The sequence below is a fragment of the Euleptes europaea genome, chromosome 10 (genome assembly GCF_029931775.1).
Source record: "Euleptes europaea isolate rEulEur1 chromosome 10, rEulEur1.hap1, whole genome shotgun sequence".
In the NCBI taxonomy this organism is placed as follows: Eukaryota; Metazoa; Chordata; class Lepidosauria; order Squamata; family Sphaerodactylidae; genus Euleptes; species Euleptes europaea.
This window is the reverse complement of record NC_079321.1, coordinates 28,436,037-28,460,824: the sequence shown is the minus strand read 5'-3', so window position 1 is coordinate 28,460,824 and position 24,788 is coordinate 28,436,037. Positions and strand designations below refer to the sequence as shown.

At 41.8% G+C, this 24,788-nt stretch overlaps 1 protein-coding gene across 1 annotated transcript in view; it reads left to right on the top strand.

Moving 5' to 3' along the window:
• Window positions 1-275: 275 nt before the first annotated feature.
• The window catches only part of GREB1 (growth regulating estrogen receptor binding 1), a 90,366-nt gene continuing 65,853 nt past the window's right edge, over window positions 276-24,788 (top strand). Inside the window, exon 1 of the mRNA XM_056856704.1 lies at window positions 276-397. The gene's annotated coding sequence lies outside the window, so the exon portion shown is untranslated. The remainder of the gene's footprint in view (window positions 398-24,788) is intronic.

Genomic DNA, 24,788 nt, shown 5'->3' with positions numbered 1-24,788 from the left:
AAGTGACTGTGCACATAGAGGTTGTGTAAAACCGCTGCCAGTTTAGTTTGCGGAACGAACGGTGGTGTTCCACTGATGTTGCAGATTGCGAAAAAGCCGGGGGGGGGGTCTGTTGCAGCTTCAATAGGGGAGAAAGAGACTCTGTGCAGAAGGGTCAATGGTGAGCAGTGACTTTAAGCTGGAGGTCAATGAGAGCTCTCTTTCAGGCTAGGGATGGGGGGGAGGAGGATGGGGGGGAGGAGGAGGAGGGAGGGCCAGGGAGAGGTGGGAGGAGAGAGAAAGAGAGAGTAGCATCCCTATCCTTTTCTTTAGAGCATGCTGCTCTCCGTAACAGGAGGTGAATGCTTCCCTAATTGTCATCATCGCTGGCTTCCGAGCAACAAAGAGAACCCCAGAGGTAAGGTTTCTTTTCCCTTTCCACTTTCAAATGGCTGTTTCACTGTTTCACTTTGCGATGCCTAAGGCAGGAGAGGGAAAGCAACAGTGACAAAGGGAGGGAGAAAGGAACAACTCGGCATACCCAGGAAGGAGGGAAGCTTGAATTCCACTTCCCCGAACAGAACAAGAGGAGAAGCGTGAGCACAAACAACAGAGAGGAGGGAAGAGTCCAGGTCAGAAATCCACATTGGGGCTGTGTGTGTGCGTTAGCATCTGAGACACCGATGAAGAGGACAAGGCAGCACAAAATTAAAAATAATAACGTTAAACCCAGAAAAGGGGAAGAAAAGATGGCTATAAAAAAATGTACATCAGGTTTTTTGTTTTGTTTTGCCATGTGTAGATGTAAGCTCTTTGGGGCAGAGATTGAGGTATTTCTGCCCATCTGTGGGACCTCTTACAATGCAAGCATTGCTCGACTGTAACAGGAATAAGTGACAACATGAGATTCTGTGTATCTGTTCTGCAACCTCGAAAAAAGCAGGGGGTATAAGTGGGGGTGGAGGAGTTTTACCTGGCTTAGGAAGAAGTCTTTGCTGACTTTGCTTATGATAAGTGTCTGAGATCTTTGTGCTCCTTCAAAAGATGGTTTTAAGATAATTGTTCTTAATTAAGCCTACACTTTCTTTTCACCTTGCAAACAAGACTTTAAGGGAAGGTGAGTGGGAAATGGAGAAAAATATCCTTCAAAGCAAGCATGGCAGTGACTAGAATGAAAAGTAATTTGTGTACAATGAAGTGGTGTAAAGGCTGTTCTGGTTTAGGGGCCGGAATGAAGGAGGAGGGCTATCTGCAGCTTTGTGGACCTCGTAAATAAAGGGGAGGCTTCTTATTTGTGCTACAAAGGAGAAGGAAATCCAGGGCAATGCAAGTGTGTAATTAGTTGTCACATTGGATGTGGGTCTGTTTCAGTGTCTGTCCTTTCTAGTCATCTGTAAACGTTCCTAGAAGAATGGAGACGCCACAATTCATAACAAGCCCCCTTCTATGATGTTTTCCAAATACATTAATTGTAATCGTGCTATTCTAACAGATTAAGGCCTTCGCTCATTTCACTGAAGCCACTAGAAGTTTGTTCTTTGCTCTGTATCTTAAAAGCAAATGAAAACATTCTTACCAGTTCTTTAGTGGGCGTTAATAGAGGGTTTTTGTTTTTTTGTTTTTTGCTTTTGCTTTATAATCACTTAACAAAAAAATCAAGGGCATTCTCAGAATCTTTTTTTTCCCTGTTTACTTTCCTTGTAATATATATTATTTTAATTCAATACAATAGTCATAAAAGGTAGGATTTTTCCCCCAGTTGGATTTCCTCCAACAGTTAACAGCTTTCCGTTTCTTCTGTAGTATTCATTCATTTTCAGGCATCTTTTTCGGAGCATGGATACAAATCTCAGACAATTTAAAGTATCTATCAACTCCCACTCCCCCTTTAAAGTAACCTTGTTAGTTAAGTTGTTCTATTGTGTTATTACAATTAGATTTAAGTCAGCTCTGAAGGATTCTCTGTTAATGCAGGATAATACCCAAGACTTAGATATGATCTCTGGAAAGTAAATCTTACTGATCTGAATAGCATTTGCTGGCAACAAATTATTTATATTCTACCTTGTCAATATATATGGGCATTATGTCATTTTAACCTCACAATAGTCCTGTATGGAAGGTTAGGTTAAGAAATGGAACAGGCCCCAAGGTCACCCACTGAGCTGAACACAGCCCCCCCCTCCAAGCCTGATAAGCTGTCCACCACACAACTCTTACTGAAGGGTTTCCAGGTCCCTCTTTGCCACCAATGGGAGGTTTTTGGGGCGGAGTCTGAGGAAGCAGGGTTTGGGGAGGGGAGGGACTTCAATGCCATAGAGTCCAATTGCCAAAGCGGCCATTTTCTCCAGGGGGAACTGATCTCTATTGGCGGGAGATCATTTGTAATAGCAGGAGATCTCCAGCTAGTACCTGGAGGTTGGCAACCCTATCTTAATGGGGTAGCTGAGTAGAGAGCAATCCTAAGCAGGTCTATTCAGAATCCTACTTGGGTCTATTCACTGGGGCTTACTCCCAGGAAAATGCTCTTAGTATGACACAGCTGGTTTGTTATAACAAAACCAAAAAAGATTCTTGCAGCACCTGAAAGACTAATGATAAATCTGGACTCCTTTTTGTTTTTACTAAACCACAGCAGCTTCACACGGCAGTGTGTGAAGTATGTGTAACACTGAGACAATTGTAAACCCATTGACGTCTGTCAATTTGGAAGGGTATAACTCAGTTCAGGATTGCACTGAAAGACTGCAATTTTAAGAACACTTTTCTGGGAGTAATCCTTATTCAATAAAATGGACTTACTTCCAAGAAGACCTTTTTAGGATTACTCCCCAACAGATCACTCCAAAACAGATTTAGATTCTCCTAAATCCATTGAAGTCATTGGGCTAAGAAGGGTGTAACTCTGTTTAGGATTGCATTTTAATTGTGCCTTGCAATTTTATTTATTTAAAACATTTTATGCTGCCTTGCCACCCCATCACGGTCCACAAGGTAGTGAACATAAAAATATTTAAACAAGGACAAAATTCAGTTTAAAATTATAAAATATTTCAAGTAAGAACACATAATCGCTTGTTGCCCTCAAACCCACCAAACAGGCTGCCTTCAAAAAGGGAAAAAAGCCAAAGTGTGACGCTTGAAAGAAGAAGAGTTAGTTTTTATATGCGGACTTTCTCTGCCACTTAAGGGAGAATCAAACCGGCTTACAATCACCTTCCCTTCCCCTCCCCACAACAGACACCCCGTGAGGTAGGTGGGGCTGAGAGATCTGTGACTTGCCCAAGGCCACCCAGCTGGCTTTGTGTATAGGAGCAGGGAAACAAATCCAGTTCACCAGATTAACCTCCACCGCTCATGTGGAGGAGTGGGGAATCAAACCTGGTTCTCCAGATCAGAGTCCACTGCTCCAAACCACCGCTCTTAACCACTACACCACGCTGGCTCTCAAACCCATTTAGCATGGCAAGAGCTTTTGTAAGCAATGGCTGATTGTGTCTGATGCGCTAGTTGTCACAAGTTTCTGTTTTATTGTTGCATCAGACTAACATGGCTAATTTACCCCTTCAATAGGAGAGCATAAATTACCTTTGAATGAAGGATTTTGACTGCAATAGCTGAATAAAATTGCGGGACTGCAGCAACCAAAGGGGGGGGGGGTAAAGAGCCCTGGAGGGAAATAGGTTGTGGCCTAGTGTGCGGTTATAGGCCCTTACTCCACGGGGTTTACGTATGCATAACTGTGCAATGGATTGTAGCCATTTTCTTTGGGTTAAAGAAACTCTAAAATCTGTTGTCAGCCCACAGAATTGAAATGATGTAGTTCTGAGGTTTTGAAACCCAAGAGAAGCTCTGAAATGTGCCTCTTTTCCTCTTGAGCTGGAAAGATCAATCATTCTATCACGAGTTATGGTTGGTTGGTATTTATTGCAATCTGGCATAAATACGTCAGTGGTCACTTTAAGCCATAATGCCAGATAGTATGGGAAGTAAATAAAGGAAGGGCATATAAAAGTATGAATTAATCTCTGAGCCCAGCTTGCCGGGAATGAAGGCGGGATAAAAATGTAATAAATAAGTAAATAAATAAAATAAAGTGGAATGTATGATCTTAATGCTAGCACAAAATCAAATAACAAGGTTTTATGACTATTTGTCACTACCTATGTTAATTTATTTCAGCGGTAAGGAAGTTTTAAATTGCCCAGCAAAATCTGATGGGGGCCAAAATAGCTAGTTTCCCACAGTTTGGGAAACACTGACCTAGTCAATGTGTTCTGTTCTTCACTGTTATCCTGAGAGACAGCATGGCATAGCGGTTAGGAGCAGTGAACTCTAATCTGGAGAACCAGGTTTGATTCCCTACTCCTACACATGAAGCCAGCTGGGTGACCTTGGACTAGTCACAGTTCTCTTCGAGCTCTCTAAGCCTCACCTACCTCACAAAGTGTCTGTGGTGAGGAGAGGAAGGGAAGGAGATTGCAAGCCGGTTTGATTCTCCTTAAAAGGTAGAGAAAATCATCATATGAAAAACTCTTCTTCTATGTAATCTGGTAAAACATCTTTCAACTTTCTCATAAGTGAACTATCTTTTTCAAATTCTTCTCTTTAGATTATAGCTATGCTGGCTGTTAGAAATTTTAAGGCTTAGAGATATACACTTTATAAGATACATAAAAATAAGGTTTTATACCTAGATCCTAATTTATGATGGATCTCTGGGTGCTGTAAATCTCCAGTATCACCACATGGTGGCACATTTAGCTGAAATAATCACCTTAAAAGCGCAACCGATAAATATCACATTACTGTGACTTCACTGTTAAAAAACTAATGTGGGGACTGATGTAAGTGTTGCCAGGATTTGTATTTTTTCTAATTAAAACCCTCAAAGATAAATCTGTGGACTGGAGAGTAAAATTATAAAGTCGGAAAAACTAGGAAATGAAAAACTGAAAGTTCCTTCAACTCACTATTCCTAACCCTGCTCTGTCATGTAAAGTGTCATATAATTTGTAAGCTGCCATGAGGAAAGGCAGGGTATAAATATTTTAAATAAATAAAGATTAAAAGGGGAAAGAAAGCTTCTGCAAAGTATATTCCTTGAAGTCAGACAGGTGCAGAAGGGGACTGGTGAAGGGAAAGAACAATAACAGTTGCACTGTATGCTGCTGGGACAGAATTCGATCATGCACTTGTGTGAGAGTATTGGATCCTCAAAGTCTGCGATGTGGACCCAGTAGATTAGGATCAGGCCATAATAGGTGGTTGAAAGTGACTCCAGTCTAAGCCTGTTGAAATCAATGGGCATAGAGTTGAGTCACTTTGCTCAAGATTGCAATTCTAGTGTCTCTGATTTTCTCCAAATTGTGTCTGGTGCTCTTGTCCTCTTTTTCATGGATCCTGGTTCAGAAATCTTTCCCAGGAGTGCTGTTGCAGTTAATGGAATGAAGCCTTCACCTTATGAGTACCTCTGTTAGTACCTCTTCATTACAAGAACCTTAAGGAATCTTATTTAGGCTAGAGACCCTTGGTCACTGTTTCAAAGGAGCCTTGGAAGTAAGCAGAAGTCTGTTTGTTTATATATTTTCCTTCCTGCAAGAATGTCGAGAGCCACCACAGACCTCTGTGTTCTGCCTGTGCCCCCTTTCATACTACTCAGACCCAGTCCAGATGTCTTGTGAAAGTAAATCATATGACTTCGCCGGCTCCATCAATAGGGTTGCCAGGTCGCTCTTCGCCACCTGCAGGAGGTTTTTGAGGTGAAGCCTGAGGAGGGCGGGGTTTGGGGAGGGAAGGGACTTCAATGCCATAGAGTCCAATTGCCAAAGTGGCCATTTTTTCCGGGTGAACTGATCTCTATCGGCTGGAGGTCAGTTGTAATAGCAGAAAATCTCCAGCTAGTACCTGGAGGTTGGCAACCCTATCCATCAACTATGGCTGATGGATTTTTTTGTTTGTTCCTATAGCACTCCTCCTCTTGGCAGTCCTGTGGAATATCTCATTCTATCCTCAGGACAGCCCTGTGAGGTAGATTATTCTGAGACATAGTGATTAGTCTGGTTTCGCTGAGTGAGATTCATGGCTGAGTGGGGATTTGAACCCAGGTCCAACACTTCAAGTCCAATATAACATTCTCTGCACCACACAAGCCCTTGAAGTCAGGTTAACTTGACCTTTCCCTTTTGTCTCCCCCAGTCATCCTTGGCTGCCTTTCAGGAGGGCCTAGGAGAGCACCGCTCAGAACTCCTAACCGAACCCCTCCCAAGGCTGCCCTCTTTCTTGGCTAAAGGTTTTTTGTTTTTACAGCTGCAAGTAGTCAATTGTCACAGGTGTAGATGTGCACAACCTTGTCCGTAAAGCACAAATCAGCTTGAGCTCCCTACAGCCTGCTTTTTTGGATCCATGCTTGTACTTAAGCAGTTCCCCATACAGGGAATTACGGTATACTACAGGTTTACTGAGGTTCAGGTTTTATTTCCATCATTGGAAAATGTTGATTTAAATGAGTTGCACATAATCAAGAGACACATGAAGAATTTGTATTAGAATGCACTTAAGTGCCAGTAAGGGGGGGGGGTGTCTCTAAACCAGACGAAAGGCATAATGAATAGATGTGTCCATAACAAGGAAATCAGAAACTCTCAGGGAAAGAGGCCGGCTTCTCTACAATGAGGTTTCTTACATTTAGTAAACAAGTTCTCTTATTTACTCTTTCATTAAAAATAGTTTTAAACCGGATTTTTTTTTTTTAGCCCAACTGGAGCATACAAAAGCAACAGCTTTGTGGAAAAAGCAAAGAAGAAATCCTTTGCCAAGTGGCTAAATTTGGAAAGAATTTTTAACGGGGCTGGTGATCGTTCCAATGAGATCTTTGTGTCACAGTGCAGAGGTCAGGGTATAGAACCCTTTGGGATATCAAAAGGGGGTGAGAAGAATGGATAGGATTTCCAGCAGCCCTGAGAGCTCTTTTGTTTTCATTGGTCAGCTAGGAAGGATGATGCCTTTGGACATCAAAGCGACAGCTAAACAGTGTTATCTAAGCCCATCCTTTGTACCCCTGCCATGCCATTGGCATCTTTTCGGGGGGGGGGAAGCACGGGGGAAAGCTGAGAAAGTAAGTTAGGATGTTGCTCTGTTAATTGTATAAGAGAACAGATATATAGCTTTAGTCAACATCTCTAGATTTGTGAAAATGTAAATAGAGGGGACTCTGTGTTCATCATATATGCAAGTTGTACTAAGCGTATTTCTCCCTTCCCAAAAATGGAAGCCCTTCATTTTTTTTAAATAGCTTATTAGAGGTTTGTACTGGTCCTGCTATGCCTTGAGTAAATGTGCGCAGGATTGCAGCTGACCAGCCCAATCTAATTCACAGCTCCAGGACTTGAAAATAAGTCCCATGGGGAATTCAAAAAAGTGTACATAGGACTGCAGACAGACAATCAACAGCACTTAAAGAGAGAGACTGCTGAATCACAACTAATAATGAAGCTCAAGACAATTCATTCTTCTGGATTGAACAGAGATCTAGGATTCCTGTCTCATTACCAATGCTGATTTCTCCATACCTACTGATTAGTAGAAGCAACATGCCATGTCACCTAGCTGTGACTTTTGAAGACACCTTGTTATTTATGAAAAGTGCTGCTCATCAGAAAAGCAAGCATGACAACCCATAAAATGTTCTTGGCCCTAAAATAATACTTTATATATTTATTTATATGGAGCTTTTTTGTAAGTGTTCAAATTATTTCACATAGGTGATCTCAATAATCAGTAAATTAGTCAAGTATTCTCCCCACGTGCATGAATTGTGCTTCCAAAGTAGAACATGGAAATGTATCCCTGCCATGGAAGCAACAGCAAGTAGTGCACGGATGAGCGGGGAAAGCACCTACATGCTGGATTCCTGCTAGAATTGTTATGGGGAGGGGAACTTCTTTTTTCCTACATTCACTTTTTTTTTTTACATATGTCTATTGATTCCTCTTATTCTCCTTTTTCTCTTTTAAAAGAACGATTTCTCTTCCATTTCCCTTGAAGAGAAATCAACGCCCTCATTTATAACTTTAGCACTGACAATTATTTTAAGTTATATTCCACTTGCTTCTGAGTAAAGTGGGGGGGAAACAGGAGCCGGAAGAGTCATGTACAGATTGGGCCCAACATTGTTTGGCCACCCCATTTACTGCAGAGACTTCCTTCTGTCCATACAGTGGAAAATCTCCCTGTGCAGGTAGCTTATATATATTGGAGTAAAAGAAAGTGCAAGATAGTGGCTGCACCTAATTTCACCCACCAAGTATAAAAGTGAACTGACAGGGTAGCTTCAGACTCATTTGGTCAAAGATGGGTCACTTTTAAAGCGGAATGAATACACAGGTGAGGGATTTTTTGACCAAATATGGCACACTGGTGAAGAAAGCTAAATACTTCCCATGTTCGTCCCTTATTATCCCATAGCTCCAGGACAATCTCACTTTTGATATCAAAACATGAATGAGGATAAAAGAATGGGGATCTTTACACAAAACTCCCAGTGACCATAGACATTAAAGTGGCATTATGCCTATATGTTCTGGGAACCCATCAGTTGCATGTTATAAGGAGCACATGGGTCCCTGCAATGCATCTTGTACACTCAATTCTATAACGTGTGAATTGTGCATGAGTGGATTGTCCAGGTGGGTACATCTGCCAAACCAGAACACTGATTTCTCATTGATCTGAATGGAAGTTGCCCCCACGTGAAACATCCACAGGTTGCCCAATTCACACATTATGGGATTGTGCACATCATGCTCTCAGTCTGCAGAGGGACCTGTGTGTAGATCAGGGAGGAGTTTGTCAGCAGAATTCCATTTCCCCTCCACTTGTATTAAATCGCCACAGAACGTTCTGTGAAAAGGCTTTATTATCTGACAAAGAACTGGCACAAACAACTTGAATTGTGGTTCACTGAACCTCAAGATCCAGGCCGAGTTTCTTACCACTTCATTCCCGGTATCTGAAGGGCCTGTAGTCTTAGTTACACTCTTGGATCCTTGGAAGTAACCAAAGGCATCAGGGTCAGGACCTCTTTTAATTAATTAAGTAGTTCTGTTCAGTTCCAATTAATTACTTACTGCCCACAGTATATTGCCATCAAGTTCATTTGTTGCTTCTTGTGGGAAACTTTGTAGTAACCGAGAGATGTGTCAGGAAAAAAACACTCTCTGGGGAACAAAGAGGAGCAAAAACAACATTAACTGGGAGAAAGAGCAAAACAACATTCTGAAGAGACAGCGTGTACAGCATGTACATCTTTTATAATTTTTGCAAAAACATATTTGTCTTATGTGGTTTGGGATTTTTTTAAAAATTCCCCAATGTAATTCTATCATGTTTTGTGGAATGACTCAGAATTGGAAATAAACCATTAGAACAGTTGTCCAGTATCTCTGTTTGCTTTCCTGTGGTTTTATGGGCTCAGTTCGAGTGTTAGTTTTGGCCTAGAAAGCTTCCCGGTACTTGCACCCAACTTATCTAAAGGAGTGCGTCATCCTCTGGAACTTGTTGGATTCTACCAAGGAAGCCACCCGTTTGCTAATTTTTGTACAACAAAGCCAGTTCTCACCTTCACTCCTGAAACCAATTCCTCTTAGGTCAAATGTTGGCATTTTATGCATGGCCTGTTTCTACTGCACAGTATTTGCAGTCGAATTCCCCACAGCACATCAGCCGGCAGTGTTCTGTATGCTAGTCCTAATTGTCTGTGGTATGAGGTTTATTTATTTACTTTACAGCCTGAGACACAAGGCAGACTACACGGTGTAAAACAGTGCAGTTTAAATGCGTGGTATAGTGGTTAAGAGTAGTGGACACTAACCTGGAGAACCCGGTTTGATTCCCCATTCCTCCGCATGAGCATGGGACTCTAAGCTGGTGAACCGGATTGGTTTCTCCACTCCTACACATGAAGCCTGCTGGGTGACCTTGGGCTAGTCACAGTTCTCTTCGAACTCTCTAAGCCTCACCTACCTCACAAGGTGTCTGAGGTGGGGAGAGGAAGGGGAGGAGATTGTAAGCCGGTTTGATTCTCCTTGAAAGGTAGAGAAAATTGGCCTATAAAAACCAACTCTTCTTCTTCTTCTAATAGACAATGCAGTAGGACTAAGATGATAAAAATGTGAAACAATGCAAAAAAAGTATCTGTCATAATATGTCAAACAATCCAAAACTGAAATTACAAAAGTAGAAAACAATGCCGAAAGAACAAAATAATGCATATAATAGTGCAATGGAGTGCCTTTCTGACTGATTCCATTGTACCATAGACCTGTTTCCTTTATTTTAAAAATGTCCTCCTGAGCTATTCTGTTTTACACAGTAGATATAGTTTGGTTTGTTGGGGTGCTAGATACGAGTACATGCTTCTGTGTTAGAGGTGGAACTGAATAACCATCAGCTGCCTTTCCATCTTTGAAGTTCTGTGAACCTTTTTCATATGACAAGGTGTTCAGTGCCTTTAAAACAGTTATGGAGATCGTTCCTTTATTTGGGCCAGCTAATGCTGACAAAACTGAACTTTTGACTTACCGGTATACAGAATTCTTCTTTAAGCTGGATGAAGAAGGACAAAAAATATTAAAAGGCAAGGGGCAGCTTGTTGAGAGATGGCATGGCACTGTGGCCTGTTTGCAGTTTGTTTCAGCCTCAAGATAGTAACCGAGGAAGTTCCGGTAGACTAATTAAGTTAGAACGGTTGCCTTGTGCAAAAGATCTCAGGTTTCGCAGAGGCAGGAATAGAGAAGTAAATGTAGAATCTTCTTTTGGAAATGCGGAGACCAGGGAAGAAGAGAGAGAGCGATGGCTTTCATGGTAATTACTCGGAAGATGTGCTAAGTGGATTACTGCAGTGCGAAGGGAGAGAGCAAGGTTTAGGGAGCAATCCTAAGCAGGTTTGCTTGGAAATAAGTCACATTTTATTCAGTGGGGTTTATTCCCAGGAAAAGGGTTCTTAGCTTTACTTTCCCATCCATCCAGTACCTTGCCACCAGCCGGCCATGTCAGGACACAACATGGAAACCACTCTGGATTGTAAATTTCTAAAGGACAACGACTTTCTTTAGTGATCAAGCTACACCCATACTCTACTGAGCCTAAATAGCAGCTGCTTCATACTGGAGTCCCCCTTTGAAACTATTTCCTGAACTATTACAACTTTCAGTATTGTTACTGAATATGCAGGGATAGTGAAATGTTTCCTTTTTTATAAACGTCTGATTTGTGGCTCTTATTAGGCACAGTCTGTTTTTGTCAGTGTAAACAGCAGAAAAACATTATATTATAATGTCAAAATATACATATGACAATATAGGGTTGCCAACCTCCAGATGGTGGTTTGAGATCTCCTGCTATTACAACTCATCTCCAGCTGGTAGAGATTAGTTCACCTGGAGAAAATGGCCACTTTGGCAATTGGACTCTATGGCATTGAAGTCCCTCCCCTCGCCAAACCCTGCCTTCCTTAGACTTCGCCCCTAAATCTCCAGGTATATCCCAACCCAGACCTGGCAACCCTACATTAATAGCAAATATACTGGTAAATGAGGTCTTGGTGGTATATTTGATGTTGTTGGGTCCTATAATAGTGTTGCCTGAGTTGCAGGGGGGGCAGAGTTGGCGTTGGGGTTTGTCATAGGACTCGTTCTTGAGCTGTTTGGTGGGCCATTGTTTCTGGTGAGTAGTTGCTTTTGAGGGGGGGGGGCTGTTTGTAAGCAAGGAAAGGCATCCCGCCAAGAAGGAAATACTGTCATCCTGTATAAACCAGAAATCCTCGATGGTGGGCTGATGAGACGTTAGCTGAGATCTGTAGATGATGACCAGTGGTATTATGTAAATTTGCTGGACCCATCCTGTAGGAGGTGAGTCCTAGCTAGTACACCACAGAAAGCAATTCTCACCGTTTGGAGGTTTATGTCCCTTCTTATCTTTCTTTGTGAATTCATCATCATCATCATCATCATCATCATCATCATCATCATCATCATCATCATCCAATTCCTGTCTTTTACTGTTTGTACCGGGTCTTGTTTTTATTGTATGCCTCATAGTAAATTAACACACTTCTCTTTGGACTCCCATGGTAATAACATTTTCCTCTGTCCTCCTTTCTTTTTCTACAATCTCTCTGTCAAAGTAATTCTTCTGGAACACGTTCCCAGTTGCTGACAGAAAAAGTTGAGAGAGTCAAATCTTTCTCAGCCAAGAGAGTCAAATCTTTCTCAGCCAAAATAAAGTTATAGCAAGTCAAACACTCCACAAATTAATCGAGAAGCCGTTTTTAATTGCTTTGAAAAGCTTTAATTGATTAATGGCACTGAGGACTCAATTAAAAGTTGACAGTGTGGGGGTGATGGCGATGATTTGAAATTCCTTTTGTATTAGATCATGCGGAGGGTGTGCAGTTGCTGATTCTACGGTTGCAGCACCCACTGGCAGTTTAATTCCTGTAACTGGCATCCATATTCTAAAATGGAACCAAAGACTCTATCCCTGGCAAAGACTGTAGCGTTTGTAAAATAATGTGTCTATTTAATTGTATTGTATTGAAAGGCAATGACAGGGTTAGCTTAGACATGATTCATCACTGTCTGTCACAGCAATTATAAGTTTATTTTCTTCTGGGTCAGAATGACCTTTGTTATAAAATAATTTTTCAGCACTTGTGTGCTCTGCTGTGTGCTTTTTTTAAAAAAAGTTTTTAGCAACGAAGACTAGCCTACTTCATAGGTTTTCAGCGAGTCTGTTATGGCCTGTGGTATTTTCTTCCATGTGTCTGTTTTTCTGGTTTGACAATGCTGCCAGAGCATAAACATTGGGCTTCAATAGATCAATTGGTGCATTAATTGACTAGAGCTTTAATTGCAGATTAAGGTGAATGAATTCGTGCTTCCTCGCTGTATGCTTGGTGGGGGAGACCCCTGACACTCCTAAGAAGGATGGACTTCCCTTCCAGTTTGCATCTCAAACTAGTTCGTTTTCTTCCAGGATGGCTTTTTGTCAACTAATAATTACTACAGAAACTTAAGCAGACAGTACTTAGTTGAAACCTTGGCATTAAGGCAGTGGTCAGACATCACAAACAAACTTCATTGGGTTTGCGATTAGTATGACCTGGGTTTCATGCTTCTTTTCCATTCCCTCTTTTCATTGCATACTGCTGGAAAACAGAAGACCATCTGATTCTGTGTAACTAGGGTTTGACATTCAGATGGTATGAAATAACAAATTGTGGTTGGTTCTCTTGCTTACAATCCGGGATTCCAAGCCATGTTCAGTTGGTGTGAAATAACAAATTGTGGTTGGTTTTCTTGTTTATAATCCAGGATTCCAAGCCATGTTCATTCCTGGTTTGTAGGCAAGAGATCTGATCAGTTTGGATGTTGCAGCAGGTTGATAAGATTGGGGAAGTCTTCAATTTCCCAGCCATTTGTGAGGAGGAGGAGAAGTATCGTGGGAGTAGGAGACTTCCTGGCTCACTTTCTTCATTAACTAATTGCAGATGGTTTGTGACACCTGGAAGCTGCCTAGCTTTGGTAAATTTTGGTCCTATTATCATAGGCATAGTAAACTGTCCCTGTTTACCAGAAACACCCCCTATTTTTTTTTATACCTAACCCTGATAGAACAGTGTTCATATTATATCCCTGTTTTTGGCTTTGGAGTTGCCTTGTTAAAAGTTGTTTGTTTCAGTTGCCCAGGTTGTTTGTTTAAAGAAGAAGAGTTGGTTTTTGCATGCCGATTTTCTCTACCTTTCATGGAGAATCAAACCAGTTTACAATCTCCTTCCCTTCATCTCCCTACAACAGACAATTTGTGAGGTAGGTGAGGCTGAGAGAGTTCGACATGAACTGTGACTAGCCCAAGGTCATCCAGCTGGCTTCATGTGTAGGAGTGGGGAAACCAACCCAGTTCACCAGATTAGAGTCTGCCACTCAGGTGGAGGAGTGGAGAATCAAACGCGGTTCTCCAGGTTAGAGTCCCCGCTCTGAACCACTATACAACGCTGGCTCTCCCAAGTTGTGCATGGGCTTAGAAGAGTATAACTCTGCTTAGGATGGCACTTTTAATCTATGAGTGGGAACTGATGCATCTTACTTCGTGGGGTGGGGGATGCCAAAATGGAGGGTTGTTGCAACACAACAGAATGGAGGAAATCGGTTCATCTCTAGATTTTAAATTAGCGGAGGATTGGCTAGTGCAGAGGAAATAACTACAAGATATGGCAGGTGGCATACGGGATTTCAGCAATATGTAATGGAGCAGGGGAAGGGCATTTGGGGATTGTGCCTTGGCCTGAGAATGAGTGGTGGTGGAGGGTATGATCTTAAGGAATATTCCATCATCCCAAATTCTGTTGGGAAGATGAGGATGATGATATTTCTTGTAACAATGAAGATTGCTTTCCTACAGCAGCATTATTAAAACTATTCTGTGGCGGTTTTCAAATATGCAAATAGATTTTGTACAAATGTTTACTCCTTGGCATACCTCCTGGAAAAGAAATCACCAGGAACTAATGGAAGGGACTTATAAACAAGCATAGATAATGCCAGGCTATAATACAGTCTTTAAATACTGGATAGTCACAAGACTATTATAAGTACATCCAGTACTGCAGTAACAGCCTTGCTTCTGTATGGTGATATTCAAATTGATTTATAGTGGTGTGATGATCTGTTTATATGTCACCAATAAAAATAAAGTTATACAAAATGAAATAGGCAATAAAGTAAATCATTAGTCTGCATAACCGAAGAACCAAATCTCATCCAACATGTAGACAGACTACAATTTTAACGATTGCTGCAGATAAATAAGAAGAAAAAAGAATCAAATGCTCACTTTTTCATTTGTAATCAATCACTCAGCCTGTTGGCCATATATGTCAGAAACTCCAATATCCTTCTGCCCTTTCTGTCTTTGGTAATATGGTAAACATGGATACTGATTTTGCTAACTTTCAAGATAGGAACACATGAACCACCAGACAGCTGAATCCCACTGTTGATGGACTCTGAACAATTTGAAGGGCTGTCATATAGAGGATGGTGCCAAGTTGTTTTCTGTTGCCCCAGAAGGTCAGACCAGAACTAATGAGTTGAAATTAAATCAAAAGAGTTTCCGCCTAGACATTAGGAAGAATTTCTAACAGTTAGAGCGGTTCCTCAGTAGAACAGGCTTTCTCGGGAGGTAGTAAATCTCTTTCCCTGGAGGTTTTTAAGCAGAGGCTAGATGGCCATCTGTCAGCAGTGCCGATTCTATGACCTTAGGCAGTTCATGAGAGGGAGGCCATCTTCTGGGCATGGAGTAGGGGGTCACTGGGGGTATGTGGGGGAGGTAATTATGAATTTCCTGCATTGTGCAGGGGGTTGGACTAGATGACCCTGGTGGTCCCTTCCAACTCTATGATTCTATAACTCTTGAGGGAGTGACAGGGACCATAAATGATAGCTATTGTGGGGAAGAAAAATGGGCCATCCTAGAGACAAGAAAGAGAAGCAGCAAAACTGGGAAGGGGACTTGCTACACCTGAAGGCAACAGGGGCACGCCCAAAGGAAATGCCCCTTCATAGAATATGAAGTTGGCTGTGAAATAACACTTTCCACCCAGCTGCCCAGTGGGTAACTTCTCCTGCTTGGTTAGCTGGACATGGCATTGCTGGATTCTGGCAGTGTTGCGTGTTCATGGTGCCTGTAGATGTGCTCAATATCTCAGTGACTGAAACTATAAGTATGCAGAGGCACATGCATCAATAGTTAGTGGTGCAGAAGCAAGTTTCATGTAGGGCGAGAGACACATGCGGTGGTAACCGGGTGTAAGATACCCAAATCCTGGTGCTCCCCCAGGGCTCAGAAAAATGGCCTGCTGCCCAGGTAGGGTTGCCAACCTCCAGGTAGTAACTGGAGATCCTTCTATTACATCTGATCTCCAGCCGATAGATCAGTTCCCCTGGAGAAAATGGCTGCTTTGGCAATTGAACTCTATGGCATTGAAGTCCCTCCTCTCCCCAAACCCTGCCCTTCTCAGGCTCCACCCCAAAAGCCTCCTGCCGGTGGTGAAGAGGGACCTGGAAACCCTACCCCATATCCCCCTAAGTAAGCACCTTGAAATTCTTTTCACACACTCTTGCTCATGCACAAGAGGCCAGACGAGCAGCTCATGTTTAATGTAGCTATATCCCTATCTTCTGTTTATTTGTGTATCCTTTCTTCTGTGTTAAAAGATGGAGTAACACTTAAAACTCACAACACACAGGGCTGTGAAGATGTTTGTGTAGTGCAAAGTGCAGCCCTGTTCCTTTAAAAGGGGAGGGGGGGACAGCTGTTGACGTTCATCGTGCCTTAGACTGACAGATTGGTTAGGGCTTGACTGGGAGCACCATGACCTAGCACAACACTTCAATGTTAATAAGACGTGTGGGGTGGGGGGAGATGCATGCTATTTATCATCTAGCCATGGGGCACACAAATTATAGAACAGCTTGCTAGGTTGTGGTGGAGTCCTCATTTTGTTTCCGCCGTGGCCACAGAAGAGAGAGATAGCTTTGACTCCTTCCTCTGTTCTGCTGTCATAGAAGAATGTTCATGTCACGGTGACCTGACCAAGTGTTCAGTTGCACGCTGCGCTTGTTTCCAGAGGGTTACTCGGTCAGGCTGACAGGCTGTCTTCTGAATCAAAGGGAGGTAAACTCAAGCAAAGCCAGAGTTGGCAGCTCTTAACCAACCACCCTTTTCCAAGGGGAGCAGGGCTTAGTCAGTTCATGATGGCTCGAGCCATGGGACTGACTGGCGAGGTGTGACTTTGGGACCGTGCATGCCTCATCGCTGTAAGGTACAGTATGTTTTGCTGTGTGTAAACATTCATGTCGTTTCCACCCCTCCGTCCCACTGAGGTTTTTCAGAACTGAATCTTGCAAATGGCTTCATTACCTGGTCCAGCGGCAGGCTGATTTTGGTCTTGCATGGTCTAATTTTTAAAAAAATAAATAGAATCCCTGTGGTTCATTGATGCATCTTTAAATAAAGCAAGAGAGCGCACTCTTGGGATTTATGGCACACCTAATCTGCGCCTAATATGCACTTTTACTTAAGAAGTCGTGCTTGGAAGGATCAGATCCTCAGGTTAACCTAATCCATCATTTTTTGCAAGAATCCCAATAAGTACTAGGTGCCAGTTGGATATGGACTAGTGGTCGGTCGGGTGGACTACATCTTCTGGCCACCCCTTACCTAGCTCTGAAAAATATAGTGATAATGCCTTTAAATTGATATCCATTTTCTAGTTAAGAAATCCACACTCACACTTGTGCTTCATTATAACGCCACAAGTATGATTCAGTGTTCTAAACAATAATTTTAATTCTACGATTCTATAATTTTTAAAATTATTTTTCCACCCAAACTTTTTAGCTAGTGCATATTGGCAGTCTGAGTCTCTCATTCTGCCTCAAGTAACATGAAAGGAAAACAAATGCTTTGAAATGATAAAATGGTTGAGGAGATCTGTATTTCACAATCCATGTTTGGAAACAAATGTTTTTATTTGCAATTTAAATCTCTCTCTCTCTGTATATATAGATATATCTTTACTTGTAGATATATCTGCCTGTAGCTTTCTTGCAGGGCTCTTTGAAAGAAATTGCATTTTCCAGTCCCTGGTGATATTTTCAAATCTTTCCCCCCATCTTTTAAACTTCCTTTTTAGGAAACACTTGTGCATTCTAGTTCTTGTTGTTGATGTTTGAGTCTCGGAATATGATTACAGAATTCAGTTAGTTCAACTTGTCATTACCCTTCAGTTCATTTTACTTCCTTTCCCTTCCAAGCTAGCTCTGTGAGGGAGTTCAGGACTTCTAACCCCACACTTTTAACACTATCTCACAAGATTATAATTTTATTTATTAATTATTTAATTAATCGGCACCTTTCTCCCCAGTAGGGGCCCAAGGTCACCCAGAAAGCTTCCATGGCCCGAGTAGGGATTCGAACCTGGGTTTCCCAGATACTAGTTCAACAGACTTAACCGCTACATCACAATAATTCTCTGAGTTATATGCGTGGCGGAAGGGGGGCAGTATGTTAAAACACAGCTTAAAGCATGAATTAGATTAGTGTGTTGAGGTGCGCATGTTTCAGAGGAATGCACTTGCCAGAAAAATGAATACCTCAGAGTCACATTTGCTTTATTTAGGAGTCTTTTCAGGCCTAGTTTGATTTTCAGCACACAGGATAGTGCCAAAGATACATTCAGTAACAATGGCAGCAGTGTTCTGCTGTATTGTAGTTATTTATAAAAATTATTCTCTTTATTTTACCATAGAACTCATCCTGAATTTTGTGAGTGTTGCGAATGTAAATTTAGATTGTGTTTTGAAGAGTAGCCTATCCTAAAATAGCTTTTGTTTTTGGATAAGCTCCATAGCTTTTTTTTGGGGGGGGGATTCTGCTTTGGGGCAATGTGGTTACCTGCAACCTCCTTTATAAGGAAACATTTGGTTTTAATCGCTATGGATTTTCATAAAGCCTTGATTTCTACAATGACAATTTACAGAATTTCTCTCCTCATCTTATTAAAATTCTAGCCTACAGATTTACTGAGAAAAGTGTGAGAACCATTACCTTATGCCTTAAGAACTTAGAAAGAAAGAAAGAAAGAAAGAAAGAAAGAAAGAAAGAAAGAAAGAAAGAAAGAAAACACCCCAGAAAGAATGGGGTGGGACTTGTTCAAATCACCGATTTCTAGTTTAGGTTGTTATTTATTAGGGTATTAGCAACCTTAGTCCCCCCCCTGCAAGATCAAATATCATGTCACATTTTAATTTTGAACAAATGTTATTTGTACTCCCTGAATTCCAAATACTGGATTTTCTTTTTAACATGTATGTGACGATAGCATTTGCTTATTCCAAGAGTTTCCAATTCATCTGTTTTATGTCCCCAGAGATGGATGGTCTTCTGTTGTCCTCTTTCACTGCTTAAAATGTATTTTTATTATTAAATAAATCTTATTTAAAAAAAAAACACCCAGAAAGATATGGAAACAAATTTTAATATTTTAAGTATTTATAGATTTAAAATATTCAGGTAGGGGAGGTATACAATTCCAAATTTTGGACTGCATAACTGGTTTTCCATAGCCTGTTAACATGCTTGTTTTGCACAGCCTTTACATTTTTAACCCAGTTTACATTTTTAACCCAGCATCGACCACATTCCTGGGGACATTTGCAAAATGATCATTCATGTTCTTTTTAACCCAGTTTACATTTTTAACCCAGTTTACATTTTTAACCCAGCGTCGACCACATTCCTGGGGGTTTTGACATTTGCAAAATGATCATTCAAGTGGCACACAGTTATGTGCCGACTACTTAACAGACTTATTCATCCTAACAGGAATTTGTGTGAGGCAGGTTGTCCGTACTCCTTTTACAACAGAAGGAATTTAACCTGAGAGTCATTGATTTTAAACCACAAATGGTTCAAAGCTGAGGTAACACTGGAATGCCTGTTTAGTCTATTGCTCAGTCCAGGATTGCTGTTTTCGGAAGCAGCTAAACCTTGTTTTTTTGAGGGCTGGAAAAACAATAGGTTCCTTTGGATTAACCCTAATGTTTGAGAGAACTCTGTAGGCTGCCTTACAGAACTACAGTTTCAAAATGGAGGATTTGAACAGCCATGGTGTTTAAACCTCAACAGTATATGGGGAAACATTCAGTGAAAAATGAAGCACATTTAAATCCAGTTGCTTTCAGTGGGAGAATTAGGGAGCAAGCCTAGGCAGGTCTACTCAGGATTCTGTCCCATTTTATTCATTGGTGCTTACTCCTAGGAAAGTGTTATTAGTACTGTAGTCTTAATGTATTTCATTTCCGCATAATGAAATCCACGAGATGTAGAAATGCTTAACTTTGCCTAGAACGTGACCTTTCACAAATGATACTTAAGGGTGAAAACGCATGGTCACTTTATCCTCCTTTAATCCCTGTTTCAGCCAGGATCGAACACATGCGTTTCACCTAATGTGCGTTCGATCCTGGCTAAAACAGGGATTAAAGGAGGATAAAGTGACCATGCGTTTTCACCCTAAAAATAACTTGCATTCTAGAACACACCATATCAGCCTTGTTAGCATGGGATGAAAAGCTATATATAAGGTGGGAAAGAAGAATTGATGTTTAAACTGAATATACATGCTAGAGAATGTCAGTTTTACTTTTGCATTTCAAAAGCAGGGGATGCATACACACACACACACACACACACACACACACACAAAATTCCCAATCTGATCAGAACCCTGTAGTTGGATACTGGTGCAAATCACAGATCTCCAGTCTATGAAGGTAGTTTTCACTCAAGCCAACGATTGTCTTCCTTGCTTTTATCTCCTGTGAATCCTTTTTAACTCTTCCCCACTGCTTAACAAGCTCTCTTCATTTTGAGCTTGTCATTTTTTCAAGCAATGTGTGATAGTGGTTTGCTCAAGCTGTTCAGAGGGAGGAGAAGAGACAGAAATGAGCTCTTGGACTGGCAAGCACAGGCTCCTGGATCTGGACTACACTGGCAGAAGAATAGCCATCCAGAGACACTTAAAAACCATCCCCCCCTCAAGTAACACCTGCCGCATTTATGAGATGCTGTAGGGAAACCCAATAAATCTGCATTAGAATACAGTGCTTCCTGTAGGGGAGGCCCATCAAGACATTTACAGGATACAACTCAATCGCTGAATGTATTTATAGCCATATCATATATTACCTTTCAGCCTGTGTTAGCAGTACCAGACTCACAGCCAATTGATTTTGGAGCTGCTCTCTGGTATTCAAGGGATGAAATAAACAGCAAACACCATGTGACTGGGTGTCTAGGAATGGGCAGTCGTCATTTCGAGGCAAAACCCCCCAATAAGTAAAGCTTCCAAACTGATTAATACAAACAACGGTTACTGACAATCTTATTTGGAGTGTCATCGTTAGATAGTTTTCTTTTTCTGTATTGGAAATAGAAGAAGAAATGTCCTTAATTTCAGAAGCATCACACATGGAACAAAAAGTTTCTTCAGCCTAAACATTCCTTCAGTATGGAGAGTCTAATCTGACAGAGCTGATCTGGTAACATAGGCTATATCTGCCCTGCAATATTTCAGGGTTATAAGAACATAAGAAAGGCCCTGCTGGATCAGACCAAGGCCCATCAAGTCCAGCAGTCTGTTCACACAGTGGCCAACCAGGTGCCTCTAGGAAGCCACTAACAAGACAACTGAAGCAACACCATCCTACCTGTGTTCCACAGCACCCAAAATAATAGGCATGCTCCTCTGATACTAGAGAGAATAGGTATACAGCATGACTAATATCCATTCTAACTAACAGCCATCAATACCCCTCTCCTCCATGAATATGTCCACTCCCCTCTTAAAGCCCTCCAAGCTGGCAGCCATCACCACATCCTGGGGCAGGGAGTTCCACAATTTAACTATGCGTTGTGTGAAAAAATACTTCCTTTTATCTGTTTTGAATCTCTCACCCTCCAGCTTTAGTAGATGACCCCGTGTTCTAGTATTATGGGAGAGGGAGAAAAACATCTCCCTGTCCAATCTCTCCAAACCATGCATAATTTTATAGACCTCTATCATGTCTCCCCTCAGCCACCTTCTTCCCAAGCTAAACAGCTCTACGCGTCTTACCGCTCCCCATAGGACTGTTGCTGTAGTCCCCTAATCCTTTTGGTTGCTCTTTTCTGCACCTTCTCAATCTCTGTAATATCCTTTTTTAGGTGTGGTGACCAGAACTGTACACAGTATTCCTCTAATTTACCCGGAACATCCATTAAGCTAACTGGCCTGTAATTTCCTGGGTCCCCCTGGAACCTTTTTTATAAATGGGTTTTACATTGGCCATTCTCCAGTCCTCTGGTACAGAGGCTGATCGAAGGGACATATTACATATCTTTGTTAGAAGTTCAGCAATTTCCCATTTGAGTTCTTGAACTCTAGGATGAATACCGTCTGGTCCCTGTGACTTGTTAGTTTTATATTTATATTTCATGGAGGATGATTTTCATTGTAAAAAGTGCATTGGGTTTTTTATCATGAGCTCCTTCCTGCGCTGCCCCCATGTTTTCTTCCCCCATGCACATCAGACTGACATATGGGCCAGCCTCCAATTTAGCTTTTCTAGGGAAGGTAACAGAGTGTGTGGTGGCAGAGCAGCTCCAGGGCTTCCTGGATGAGATTTCTACCTTGATTAATTTCACTCTGGGTTCAAGCCTGAGACTGCTTTAGCTGCATTCACGGACGATCTTCATTTAAAGTTTGGCAGGGGACAATCTTCCCTGTTGACACTGTTGGATAGGGTAGCCAAAACCCAGCTACTAGCTGGAGATTTCCCGCTATTACAACTGATCTCCAGCTGATAGAGATCCGTTCACCTGGAGAAAATGGCCGCTTTGGCAATTGGACTCTTATGGCATTGAGGTCCCTCCCCTGCCAAACCCTGCCCTCCTCAGGCTCTGCCCCCAAAACCTCCTGCCAGTGGCAAAGAGGGAACTGGCAACCCTATTGATGAGAAGCTTTCAGTAAGGCGATGACATGGTGGGAGTTACATCCAGCTAAGAGCTGGTTTACACGTGCCTGTTTGTTATTTGGTTCCTCAGCACTCAGTTTCTCAAGGCTGGTCGATAGGCTGATGAATATGTGAACCAACTTGCTAGAAAAGTTTTGTATTTGAGTTGCACCCCAAAAACCTCCCACCTGTGTGGAGACAACCGGGAAACGACAACTGGTCTAGAATGCAGCAGCCTGACTGTTGTCACGAGCTAGCCACTGGGAACATACGTTGCCCATTTTGAAACAGCTACCTTGGCTGCTAGTCTGTTTCTAAGTTCAAGTCAAGGTGCTGGTTATGACCTTTAAAGCCCTTCACAACCTTGGACCCACATATTTAAAGGACCGTCTCCTTCTACATGACCCTGTATGCCAAATGTGGTTTATCATGGGTTTGAAGAGATAAAGAACATCGGTATGGATAATATTTCAAATATATTACAAAATGTTAAGCTAGCAAAAGAAACTGGTGGGTTATATACACAGTCAGAAAAAGATGCAGCCAGAATGCACCAGTCAGCTATGGAATCTACTTAAAAAAAAAAAAAAAAGTTGTGCTTCTTTAAAGCACAAGCAAAAGACAAACTATTTTTGAAGGGGATTGGCAAATATGATTAATCAATTGTAGTGAAACATTTTCAGGAAAGCATTGCCACGCTCAGATGAATTAGTTAGACAATTTGTAGTGATCATGGATTCATAGTCCATTAATTCAACAGTGAAGCTGAAAAATTGTGTTTTTGGTGTCTTCACCAAAATGTGTCGTATCTTAAATACTGCTATTTATTCTCCTGCCCTGACCTGGATGGCCCAGGCTAGCCTGATCTCGTCAGATCTCAGAAGCTAAGCAGGGTCAGCCCTAGTTAGTATTTGGATGGAGGACCACCAAGGAAGTCCAGGGTTGCTGTGCAGAGGAAGGCACTGGCAAACCACCTCCGTTCGTCTCTTGTCATGAAACCCCCCCAAAAGGGGTAGCCATAAGTCGGCTGCGACTTGAAGGCACTTTACACACACACACATTTATTCTCCTAGCAATCCTATGATCTAAAGTGCAATTGTCCAGATTTGTTTTACTATTTTATCTGTTTATTCATTTATACCCTGCTTTTCTCCCCAGTGGGGGGCCCAAAGTGGCTTGCATCATTCTCTTCTGCTCCATTTTATCCGCACAACAATCCTGTGAGGTAGGTTAATCCGAGTGTGTGTGACTGGCCCAAAGTCACCAAGTGACCTTCCACAGCAAAAGGGTGATTAGAATCTGTGTCTCCCTAGCCATTGGCTATCCATCAACCACTTCACACTTTAAAAAAGGGAGACGAAACTTAATTTTTCTTGACACTACAAAGAGAAAAGTTCCCACATCTCTCATGCAATTGACTGATCTACTTGACAGCAGATAACGTGGTATCCACCTTTCAGAAAGTGTCTTTAGCTGTTTTATCCAGGGACTGATATATTTATTTCCTGCAGTATTATTTTGTGGACATGCTAAAACAATGTGGGCCTGGGAGTCTATTTGATCCTGACAAAATGGGCATTTTCGTTCTTCTGCAATAATTTTATTGTATCACCCTTGTGTCTCGGCTAAGTCTAGGGTATTAAGAGTTTGCGACTGGCCCAAGGTACCCAGAAAGCTTCCCTAGTAGAGTAGGGATTCAAACCCAGTCTGATCACTCTAACCACTATGCCACACTGCTTCTCAAAAGACTGTCTTCTCTGCTTCCACAAGCCCTTTTTTGTGCATCCTCAGTTAAACATGTCCTATTATTTATTTGTTTTTTTTGCCATCAAGTCACAGCTGACTTATGGAGAACACCTAGTGGAGTTTTCAAGGCAAGAGATGTTCAGAGGTGGTTTGCCATTCCTGGCTCCACGTCACAACCCTGGTATTCATTGAAAGTTCCTCATCCACATACTAGCTGGGGTCAGGGCTGAGAGTGTGTGAATGGCCAAAGGTTACCCAGCAAGCTTCCATAGCATGAGTAGGATTTGAACCTGGGTTTCCCAGGTCCTAGTCTGACACACATGAACACATGAAGCTGCCTTATACTGAATCAGACCCTTGGTCCTTCAAAGTCAGTACTGTCTACTCAGACTGCAGCGGCTCTCCAGGGACTCAGGCAGGGGTCTTTCACATCACCTACTTGCCTAG